Source organism: Equus caballus, chromosome 5 (genome assembly GCF_041296265.1).
Source record: "Equus caballus isolate H_3958 breed thoroughbred chromosome 5, TB-T2T, whole genome shotgun sequence".
Lineage (NCBI taxonomy): Eukaryota > Metazoa > Chordata > Mammalia > Perissodactyla > Equidae > Equus > Equus caballus.
Window position 1 is genome coordinate 33,539,203 of NC_091688.1, and position 12,663 is coordinate 33,551,865.

Genomic DNA, 12,663 nt, shown 5'->3' on the forward strand with positions numbered 1-12,663 from the left:
GAAGGCAGAGATCAGGTGCTGCATCGACAAGCGAAGGAACGCCAAAGATTGCCAGCGAACAACGAGAAGCTGGGGGCGAGCCGAGGACAGACTCCCCCTCACACCCCTCAGAAGTCAGCCCTTCTGACACCTGGATCTCGGATTTCCAGCCTCCAGGACTGTGGCACCAATTTCTGTTGTTTAAGCCACCCACTGTGTGGGATTTTGTTACAGCAGCTCCAGCAAACTAGTACAAGATCCTAAGTGGGAAACAGAAATTCTAGGACAGTGGTTCTCAGTTGTGGTTCCCAGACCAGCAGCATTAGAATCACCCAGGAACTTGCTGGAAGTGCACACTCCTGGGTCCCTCTCTATATCTGCTGAATCGGGAACTCTGGGAGTGGGCTCCAGCAATGTGTTTTAATAAGCCTTTCAGATTATTCTGATGCACGGTACAGCTTGAGAGCCACTGGTCTGAAGAAATTCCCTATTCTTGGGCAGCTGGAAGGACTCTGAAAAATGGGAATCCGAAACTGTTGAACCAGACATAGCTTTATTCACAGTGGGCTTCTTTCTCAACATTTTTTATTCTGGTATAATACACATGACATAAAATTGACCATCTTAACCATTTTTAAGTGTACCATTCAGTGGTGTTAAGTAAGTTCTTACTGTTATGCAACCGTCACCATCATCCATCTCTGTAACTCTTTTCATCTTGCAACACTGAAACTCTATACCTATTAAACAATAAATCTCCATTCTCCCCCGCCCCACGCCCCGGCAACCACCATTCTACTTTCTATCTCTATGATTTCATTACTCTAAGTACCTCATATTAGTGGAATTATACGGTATTTGTCTTTTTGTGACTGGCTTACTTCACTTAGCGTAATTTCCTCAAGGTTCATCCATGTTGTAGCATATGTCAGCGTTTCCTTGCTTTTTAAGGCTGAGAAATATTCTATTGTATGTATATACCATATTTTGCTTATCCATTTATTAATGGACATTGGGTTGCATCCACTTTTTAGCTATTGTGAATAATGCTGCTATGAACATAGGTATACAAGTATACCTCTTCAAGACATGCTTTGAAATCTTTTGGGTATATACCCCCAAAGTGGAATTTCTGGGTCATATGGTCATTCTACTTTTAATTTTTTGAGGAACTGCCTTACTGTTTCCCACAGGAGCTGTGCCATTTTACATTCCTACCAACAGTGCACAAGTGTTTTTCTCCACATCCTCTTCAACACTTGCTTTTTGTATGTTTTAATCATGACCATCCAAATGGGTGTGAAGTGGTACCTGAGTTTATCTAGTGATTAGTGGTGTAGAACATCTTTTCATGTGCTTATTGGCCTTTTGTATATTTGTATACAAATTTTTTCTCCCATTTTTTAATTGAGTTGTTTGGACTTTTGTTGCTGAGTTTTAGGAGTTCTCTGTATATTCTGAATCTTAATCACATATCAGATATATGAGTTGCGAATATTTTCTACCATTCCATAGGTTGTCTTTTTCTCTGCTAATAGTGTCTTTGGATGCACAAAATTTTCCCATTTTCATGAAGTACAATGTGTCTGCTTTTTCTTTTGTTGCCTATGCCTTTGGTGTCATTTCCAAGATACTATCGCCAATTTCAACGTCATGAAGATTTTTCCCTCTGTTTTCTTCTAAGAGTTTTATGGTTTTAGGCCTTACATTTAGGTCATGGATCTACTTTTAGTTAATTTTTGAATATAATGTAATGTAAGGGCCCAACTTCATTCTTTGGCGTGTGAATATCGTTTTCCCAACACCATTAACTGAAAAACTTGTCCTTTCTCCATTGAATAGTCTTGGCATCCTTGTCTAAATCATTTCACCACATGTGCAGGGGTTTATTTCTAGGCTCACTGTTCTATTCTGTTTGTCTATATGTGTGTCTTTATGCCAGAATCACACTATTTTCTTTTTAAAGATTTTATTTTTTCCTTTTTCTCCCCAAAGCCCCCTGGTACATAGTTGTATATTCTTCATTGTTGGTCCTTCTAGTTGTGTCATGTGGGACGCTGCCTCAGTGTGGTTTGATGAGCAGTGCCATGTCCGCGCCCAGGATTCGAACCAACGAAACACTGGGCCGTCTGCAGCGGAGCGTGCGAACTTAACCACTCGGCCACGGGGCCAGCCCCGGGAATCACACTATTTTGATTATTGTAGCTTTGTAGTATGTTTTGAAATCAGGAAGTGTGAGTCCTCCTGTTTTCTTCTTTTTCAGGATTCTTTTGGCTCATCGGGGTCCTTTGAGATTCCATATGAATTCGGGATGGTTTATTCTATTTCTGAAAAAAAAAATATCATTGGGATTTTGGTAGGGAATGCATGAAATCTGCAGATCACCTTGGGCAGTATTGATTTCTTAACAATATTAAGTCTTCCGATCCGTGAGCATAAGATGTCCTTCTATTTCTTTATGTCTTCCTCAATTTCTTTCAGAAATGTTTTATAGTTTTCAATGTACAAGTCTTTCACCTCCTTGGCTAAGTTAATTCCTAAGTATTCTATTCTTTTTGACGCTATTGTAAATGGAATTGTTTTCTTAATTTCCTTTTAAAGCTGTTCATTGTTAGTGTATAGAAATGCAACTGATTTTCCTGTGTTGACTCCATATCCCACTTCCTTGCAGAAATCATTTATTAGTTCTGACAATATTTTTGTGGAGTCTTCAAGGTTTTCTACATCTAAGATCATGTCATCTTGGATGTAGAAAATTTTAGAAATTTTACTTCTTCCCTTCCAATTTGAGTGCCTTTTATTTCTGTTTCTTGCCAAATTTCTCTGGCTAGAACTTCTTGTACTATGTTGAACAGAAGTAGAAATGCATCCTTGCCTTGTTTCTTATCTCGGAGGAAAAGCTTTCAGTTTCACCACTGAGTATGATGCTCACTGTGGGTTTTTCATATATGACTTTCATTATGTTGAAAGAGTTTCTTTCTATTCCTGTTTTGTTTTTATCATGAAAGGGTGTTGATTTTTGTCAAATGCTTTTCCTGCATTGCTGGAGATGATCATGTGGTTTTTATCCTTCATTCTGTTAATGTGGTGATTACATTGATCGATTGTTGTATGTTGAGCCATCTTTGCATTCCAGGAAGAAATCCCCCTTAGACATGGTGTATAATCCTGTTAATATACTGATGAATTCGATTGCTAATATTCTGCTAACATTCTGGGGATTTTGGCATCAATGTTCATAGGGATATTGGTCTGTAAGTTTTCTTTTCTAGTAGCATCTTTGTCTGACGTTGGTATCAGGATGCTGCTGACCTCATTGAATGAGTGAGTGTTTCCTCTTCTTCAATCTTTTGATAAGTTTGAAAAGGATTGATGTTGTTTCTTCTTTAAATGTTTGGTAGAATTCACTAGTGAAGCCATGAGATCCAGGGTTTTTCTTTGTCAGGAGATTGTGATTATTGATTCAATCTCCTTAGTAGTTATAGTAAGATTATAGTAAGACCTATAGTTATAGGTCTATTCAGATTTTCTATTTCTTGGTGATTTAGTTTTGGCAGGTTTTGTTTGTCTAGGAATGTGTCCATTTTATCTCAGTTATCCAACTTGCTAGCATATAATTTTTCGTAGTTCACTCTTATACCCTTTTGCTTTCTGTAGAATCAGTAGTAATTCCCCTCATTTCATTTCTGATTTTAGTAATTTGAGTCTTTTCTCTTTTTTCCTTAGTCCACCTAGCTAAAAGATTGACAATTTTGTTGAGGTTTTCAAAGAAACAACTTTTGGTTTCCTTGGCTTTCTCTATTCTTTTTCTATTCTCCATTTCATCTATCTCTGCTCTAATCTTTATTTCGTCCCTTCTGCTAGAGTTTGGTTGAGTTTATTCATCTTCTATTTCCTTAAGTTGTAAAGGTGGATTATTGATTTGAGACCTTTCTTCTTTTTCAATGTAAACATTTTCAGCTATAAAGTTCCCCCTTAGTGCTGCCCTTGCTGTGTCCCATAAGTTGTGGTTTAGTTTTCATTTGCCTCTATGTATTTTTAATTTCCCTGGTGATTTATTCTTGATCAATTGTTTGCTTAAGAGTGTGTTGTTCAATTTCCACACATTTAAAAATTTTCCACTTTTCCTTCTGTTTTCAACTTCTAACTTCACCCAGTTGTTGTAGGAGAAGATACTTTCTATAATATCTATCTTTTAAATCTATTGAGACTTAATTTGTGGCCTAACCTGTGGCTTTCCTAGAAAATGACCCATGTGCACTTGAGAAGAATGTGGATTCTGTTTTTGTTGGGTAGAGTACTCTGTATCTATCTGTTCAGTAAAGTTCATTTATTGTGTTTTCAAGTCCTCTATTTCCTTATTTCTCTTCTCTCTGTTCTGTGCATTATTGAGAGTAGACTAGTAGACTATGAGAGCAGACTAGTAGAGTATCATTGAATAATAGTTTCCAAATATTACTGTAGAACTATTTCTCCTTTCAATTATGTGAATCTTGGCTTCATATATGTTTAATGGGCTGTTATTAGTTGCATAAACGTTTATAATTGTTATATATTCTTGCTGTATTGAATCATTTATTAATATATAATGTCCTTTGTCTCTTGGAATTTTTTTATTTAAAGTCTATTTTGTCTGATATTATTAGAACCAATCCTGCTCTCTTTTGGTTACTCTTGGTATGGAATATTGTTTTCCCTTCTTTCACTTTTAACTTATTTGTGTCCTTGGATCTAAAGTGAGTCTTTTATAGAGAGCAAACAGTTGGAACATGTTTTTTTAATCCATTCTGCCAATTGGAGAATTTAATCGATTTATATTTAAAATAATTGCTGATAAGGAAGGACTCACTTTGTTTTCCACATGCCTTATAGCTTTTTTGTCCCTCATTTTCTTCATTACTGTCTTCTTTTGTATTTAGTTGATTTTTTGGTAGTGAAAATTTAAATTCCTTGCCTATTTCCTCTTGTGCATTTTCTACGGCTATTTTCTTTGTGGTTCCCATGGAGATTATATTTAACATCCTAAAGTCATAACACTGTATTTGAATTTATACCAGCTTAACTTCAATATCATACAATAACTCTGCTCCTTTAGAGCTCTGTCCCCATCCATTCAGTTGTTGATGTCACAGAATTACATCTTTATACCTTATGTGTCCAAACACATAAACTAATAATTTTGGAATGCACTATTCTCTTAAATAGAAAACAAAATGTATTGTCAGTGTTTGAATAATTTACGTATATATATGTGTCTCCCCCACCATCCCCCTCACTTCACCCTCCCTCCCGCTGCACTCTTTGAGTCGGGGAACGTGTCTTAGTTTTCTTTACATCTGTTGCAGAGTTTACCACAATGCAGTGATTCTTCAGCAAAAGTGCCTGAAAACTTCTTTTTAATGAGTGTGTGAAATAGAATTGAAGTAGACTTTTTTAAACCCTTGAGAATGCAGTATAATAAAAGCTAACAGGTATTAAGCAGTTACTATAAGTCAGGCATTCTTTTAAGGGCTCTATATAATATTTCATCTAATTTTTATGGAAACCACATGTGAGGAGTTTACTATTATTATCTGTATTTTAGTATTATCTTTATTATCTGTATTCAGTAAAAGGAACTGAGACTCTGATATATGAATAGCTTTCCAAGGGTCAGGTGATTTTAGGGAGCCATGATGTGGACTAATTTCATCTAAGTCCAGAGCTTAGATCTTTAACCACTTCACTCCACAGGTGTGAGGCACAATGAAAACAATGACAGCTGAAAACTTTCCCAGTTGAGAGATCTCTGTGGTCACTCCAGGGTAGAAGGGAGAACAATGAAGGGAAAGTCACCTTCTCAGAAAGGTCCTTCCTGACATTCTTTTCTGGAGTTTGGGCTGCTCCTCCAGATGTCCTCATCTGAGCGCTTATCACCTTGCACCAAAATAGCCTGTGGATTCCACCACTGGCAGCTGTAGAATGGGGCTCATGGGTCTCCTCTATCACTGGACCCCCAGCCCTTAGCCTAAAACCTAGTACACATTCCATAAATATTGTTGGAATGAACGCATCAAAGAATACGTGAAAAAGAAGAAATGCTCCCTCATCTGTCCCATCACTGGTCTGTGCACTCCCACACAGGAGGTGGGTCACATACAGGGGAACACCAACCAGAGCTGAAAACTTATTCAGGTTCCCTGACGTCTTCTCCATTTGGAGGAAGGGCAGCTGAGAGCAATGAGGGGCAGAGATGTCTGTGTTTGGGGATAGAGAATGCAGACAAAAGGAAAAAATAGAGGAAGAAAGGTGGTAGAGAGCTATTAACAATTTCTGACCCAGGGCCACATCAATCAAGTTTAAACCAAGATAAATCTCCCAGATATTTTCACAGCAAACTTGCTCCCCTTCCTCATCCCCTTCTTCCCATTTCTGTCCTTCTTCTTCTTCTTTCCCTTCTTCTCTTTCTCCTCCTACTGTTCCTTCCTGTTCCTCCTCTTCTTCTAATGTCCCCAAGACCTAAGGACTGTGGACTTCATGTTCTAGCCAGTGAGTGGTAATTGACACTTGGGGTGGAGAGAACTGGAGGGGCTTGTTACATCAGATTTGCATCCTAGAGGAAAACACAATAAGATGTCTAAGATTTAGTCATGGGTCAGGACTGACGTCACCAACATCCTATCTGCACTGATAACACATTTGAGATGATTTGGCTACTTGGCTCCTTTTGTATAAGCACCTGACGATAGGAGCACAGGAGCAGTCAAACCACAGCCCAGGAAAAGTCACCATCATCACAGGACTCCCAGTCCCATCCATCCCCAGGGAGATTCCCCCACAACTACAGCTAGAATATACCAGATCTGGTTACTGGGAGTATCTCTTTCCTTATGTAGTGCTCCCCTTAAAAGAAATCGTTCTTTTTGAGGATCTTCAGGTTAAGGATGCAAATGGATCAGTCCGTCTGGATGAGTTAGGAAGGGTTAGGATAAAGTGCTTCCCCCTGCCTTTAATTCCTCTGGCTATTTTAACGGCTACTTGAAAGAGGGGTGAGGGGTGACCTGCTCCTCTAGCAAGATTCCTGAGCCCTAACATTCCAAGCACACAAGTGGTTAAAGTAGAATCAACCATAAGAGTAGACATTCTTTTGAACTATGTTACAGTGCTTCATCGTCTGCAGGAAAAGAATTCACGAAAACACCAACCTTGAATTAATGTGATTTATTTTCCTATACTCTGCCAATAACATTCTACTTACTAGGTAAGTTGTTCCCCATCCTTGGGATCCCATGGTTGGGAGAAGACGTCTGGGTCCCATGCCAAGGAGCTCTCACTGATAGATGAAAAGCACAGCTGCCTCAGTTGTCTCCAGCCTGTTGCTAAAACTAGCATGAGTTCTGTATCTATGCCAATCAAAACCACAGAAATCCCCCCAAAACTGCAAGGGGTCAGCTCTGGGGAGAATCCTCCTCCACCAATGCAGTGCTGGGAAATAAGGAGAGTGAGACATGGTCATGAGAGGTCTGTCAGTGAGGCCAACGACATCTTAGTGGGACTCTCTGGTCCTCATCAGACTTTCCACTGGCAGCGTTGATCGATTCCTCACGTAAAAACCTCTCTTCCTTTAGCTCTAGTGATTTCATTACCTCATGGCTTTTCTTCAACTTCTCTGAACATTCATCCTCAGGTTCCTTGGCTGGGTTCTTCCTTCATGAATTCCGTAAGTGTTGTTCCCTAATAGAGGACACATCTCTCTCTCCCTTGTAGATTGCATGACCCCTTTGGCTTCAGTTACTAATAATTAACTGATGGCCCCCAAAATCTCTACTTCCAATCCAAATATTTCTTGTGCTGAAGACCTCAAAATCCGGCTGCCACCTGGATGTCCACACAAGTACCTCAAGCTCTACATGACCAAAGGAGAGTCCATCATATCCCTCTTTACCCCAAAACCAGTTCATCAAGCAGACATCCTGACTTGATAAATGACCATCAGTCACCCGAATGAAGATCATGGGGCTATTCTAAACTTATTCCCTTCCCATCTTCTGTATTCAACTGGTCACAAATTTAAAATCATTAGAATTCATCATTACCCACCATTCTTCCTCAAGCACACTGCTCTACTTCAGGCCTTTATCTGGATTATTGAACCTAATTCAACACTGGTCTGCTTGTCCCTACTAGAATATGTCACCACTGTGCAAACATCATGGCCTTTGTAAAATATGCAGATGACCAGGTCAATCTTCCCTTGAAATAATTTAATGCTCCCATCACCGACAGCATAAAGTCCAGAATCATTGTCATGATGTAAAAAGTCCCTCCATGATCTGGCTCCTGTTAACATGTCCAACATCGGCTCCTGCCTCTACCCGACATACATCCCATGCTCGAAATTTACAAAACAGCTTGCTGCTCCCACAACATGACATGCTCTCTCTAACACTGATTTTCAATGTGCTCTGCCCCCTACCTAAATTGCACTGACACATCCTAAAGTTCTAGACATTGCTCAAGACACAGCTCAGAAGTTACCTTTCCTGCCGTTGCTACCCGACACCCCAGCAGAGTCAGGTGCTCCTATAGCCCCTCATTAATATTTCTATATACCTTGGATACATCAGACTACAATTGTGTGTTTGTGTGAATGTCTGTCCTACTAAACACTGAGCAAGGAACATGCCATCTTCATGTCTCCCACAGCAGCACAGCATAGGTGCTCACTGCGTGCTTTGTTGAGGTGCATGCAGGCACGTGCACACATTATATTACACATGCTTTGGGCCATGGCTGAAAGGAGCCATGAGAGCCAGGTTGTCACAAAGAGAATGAATGCACAGAGACCCACTTGTTTAGTGTCCCCATACTCATCATTCTCCCATAGGATCCCAGGTTCTCCTAGACAGCAAAACTCCCTCACCCTCAGTGGGAGAAGGACAAGTTGATGGCTGAGGAAGGAAAAAGAGTTAGGATATTCAGGGTCACCTACCAGGAGCTAAGGCTCAGAATCCATGATTCTTGATCCCCACCTAGTGGTGATAGGCAGCAACTGCAACCAAATAATACCAAGATATAAAAAAACAGAGTCACTCCCTCTAGCAACATCAAAGGTTATATTAGATCTCCAGGCCAGAGAGATAATGACAAGTACCGAGAAAATAGTCCTGAGGACACTGAAATATGTAATCTAAATGACAAAGAATTCAAAATAGCCATCATCAAAAAACTCAACGAGTTAAAACAGAATGTAGAGAAGCAATTCCACAAGTTTAGGAGCTACTTCACAAAAGAGATCAAAACTGTAAAGAAGAATCAATCAGAAATATGAGAGATGAAAGACACAGTGAAAGAAATAAAACAAAATATGAGTTCCCTGAATGCTCGAGTGGACATCAGAGAAGAGTGTATCAGCTTAATCGAAGATAGACATGTTGAAATGCTCCAGATAGAGGAGGAGAGAGAACTAAGACTAAAAATAAGTGAAGAAAGTCTCTGAGAAATATCCAATTCAGTTAGGAAATGCAACATAAGAATTATAGGTATTCAAAAAGGAGAAGAGAAGGTATTCAAACAGAGAATGCTTGTTCAAAGAAATAATAGCAGAGAACTTCCCAAACCTAGGGAAGGAGATGGAAATCCATGTGGAAGAAGCTATCAGATCTCCTAAATATGTCAGTGTAAAAAGACCTAGTGTAAGGCATATAGTAGTGAAAGTGGCAAAAGTGAATGACAAAGAAAGAAGCCTGATGGCAGCAAGGCAGACGAAAATAACCTACAAAGAACCCCAGTCAGGCTTTCAGCAGATTTCTCAGCAGAAATCTTACAGAACAGGAGATAATGGAAGGATAAATTTAAAATACTGAAAGACAAAAACTTTCAGCTAAGAATACTCTATCTAGTGAAAATATCCTTCAGATATGACAGAGAAATAAAAACTTTCCCAGACACACAAAAGCTGAGGGAGCTCATGACCACAAGATCTGCCGCCTACAAGAAATGGTCAAGAAGGCCCTCATACCTGAAAAAAAAAATGTTTTCAAAACCTTGAGCAAGGAGATAAATAGACAAAATCAGAAAATTGCAAGTGTCTATCAGAACAGTTTAGCAAACAGTTAATTATAACATTAAAGATAAAGGGAAGGGAAGCATCAAAGATAACTATAATCACTTCTTTTTAATCACAAACTCACAACACAAAATGGAATAAGTTGTGACAACAATAACTTAGGGAAGAGGAAGGGATGGAACCTGCTTAGGTGGAGATAAGAGGCTATCAGAAAATGGGCTATCTCATCTACGGGATCTTTTGTACAAACCTCATGGTGACCACTAAACAAACAATCAGAACAGAGACACAAATGATAAATAAAGAGAAAACTGAGAAAACCATCCTAGAAAATCACCAAACTGAAATGGCAATGAGAAATCCCTGGGACAAGAAACAAGGGAAATACAGAACAACCAGAAAAACACGAGATAAAGCGGCAGCATTAAGCCTTCATTTATCAACAACCGCTCTAAATGTAAACGGATTGAATTCTCCAATCAAAAAACAGAGTGGCTGGATGGATTAAAACACAAGACCCAACAATATGTTGCCTCCAGGAAACACATCTCGGCTCTAAAGACAAACAGGCTCAGAGTGAAGGGATGGAATATGATAGTCCAAGCCAATGGCAAACAAAAGAAAGCAGATGTGGCCATACTTATATCAGACAAAGTAGACTTCAAGATAAAAAGGCAATGGGACACAAAAAGGGACTGTATATAACGATAAAAGGGACATTCCACCAGAGGACAGAACACTTATGAATATATATGCAACTAACACAGGAGAACCAAAGTACATAAAGCAACTATTAACAGACCTATAGGGGGAAATTAACAGGAACAAGATAGTAGTAGGGGAACTCAATGCCCTGCGTATATTAATGGATGGATCATTGAGACAGAATGTCAACAAGGGAATAATGATGAAAAACTAGACCAGATGGACTTAATAGATATATATAGAACACTCCATCCAAAAACAGCAGAACACACATTCTTCTCAAGTGCACATGCAACATTCTCAAAGATAGATCATATGTTGGGAAACAGGGCAAGCCCCCCAAATCTAAGAAGACTGAAATTATATCAAGCACCTTTTCTGACCATAATGCTGTGAAACTAGAAATCAACTGCAAGAAAAAGCTGGGAAAGTGACAAATATGTGGAGACTAATCAACATGCTACCGAATGACCAATGGATCAATGAAGAATTGAAGGAGAAATCAAAAAATATCTGAAGACAAGTGAAAATGAAAATACATCATACGAACTCATATGGGTTGCAGCAAAAGTGATCCTAAGAGAGAAATTCATAACAATACAAGCCCACCTTAACAAATAAGAAAAATCTCAAATAAGTAATCTTAAATTACACCTAATAGAACTAGAAAAAGAAGAAGAAAGCCCAAAGTCAGCAGAAGGAGGGAAATAATAGAAATTAGAGCAGAAATAAAGGAAATAGAAACCAAGAAAACAGTAGAAAGGATTAATGAAACTAAGAGCTGGTTCTTTGAGCGGATAAATAAAATTGAAAATCCTTTAGCCAGAGTCACGAAGAAAAAAAGAGACAAGGCTCAAATAAATAAAACTAAAAATGAAAGACGAGAAATTACAATGGATACCACAGAAACACAAAGGATTATAAGAGAATACAATGGAAAAGTGTACGCTAAAAAACTGGCAAACCTAGAAGAAATGGATAAATTCTTAGACTCATGCAACCTCCCAAAACGGAGTCAAGAAGAAATAGAGAATCTGGACAGACCAATCATAGGTAAAGAGACCGAAACAGTAATCAAAAACCTCCCAAAGAAGAAAGTCCAGAACCGGGTGGCTTCTCTGGAGAATTTTATCAAACATTCAAAGAAGATTTAATTCCTATCCTCCTCAAACTATTCAAAAAAGAAGAAGATGGAGCACTTCCTAACACCTTCTATGAGGCCAACATCACCCTGATCACGAAGCCAGACAAGGACAACACAAAGAAGGAAAATTACAGGCCAATGTTGCTGATGAACATAGATGCAAAAATACTCAATAACATATTGGCAAATGGGGGGCCAGCCAGGTGGCACAGCAGTTAAGTTCGCATGTTCTTCTTCTCGGCGGCCCAGGGTTCACCGGTTCGGATCCCATGTGCAGACATGGCACTGCTTGGCAAAAGCCATACTGTGGTAGGCGTCACATATATAAAGTAGAGGAAGATGGGCATGGATGTTAGCTCAGGGCAAGTTTTGCTCAGCAAAAAGGAGGATTGACAGCAGTTAGCTCAGGGCTAATCTTCCTCAAAAAAAAAAAAAAAATGGCAAACTGAATACAGGAATACCGTAAGAGGATCATAGACCATGATGAAGTGAGTTTTATACCAGGGACACAGGGATGGTTCAACATCCACAAATCAATCAATGTGATACAGCAGTAACAAAATAAGGAATAAAAACCACATGATTATCTCAATAGGTGCAGAGAAAGCATTTGGCAAGATCCAACATCCATTTATCATAAAAATTCCCAATAAAATGGGTCAGAAAGAAAGTACCTCAACATAATAAAGGCCATATATGGCAAACCCACAGCCAACATCATACTCAATGGGGAAAAATTGAAAGTGATCCCTCTGATGACAGGAACAAGACAAACGTGCCCACTCTC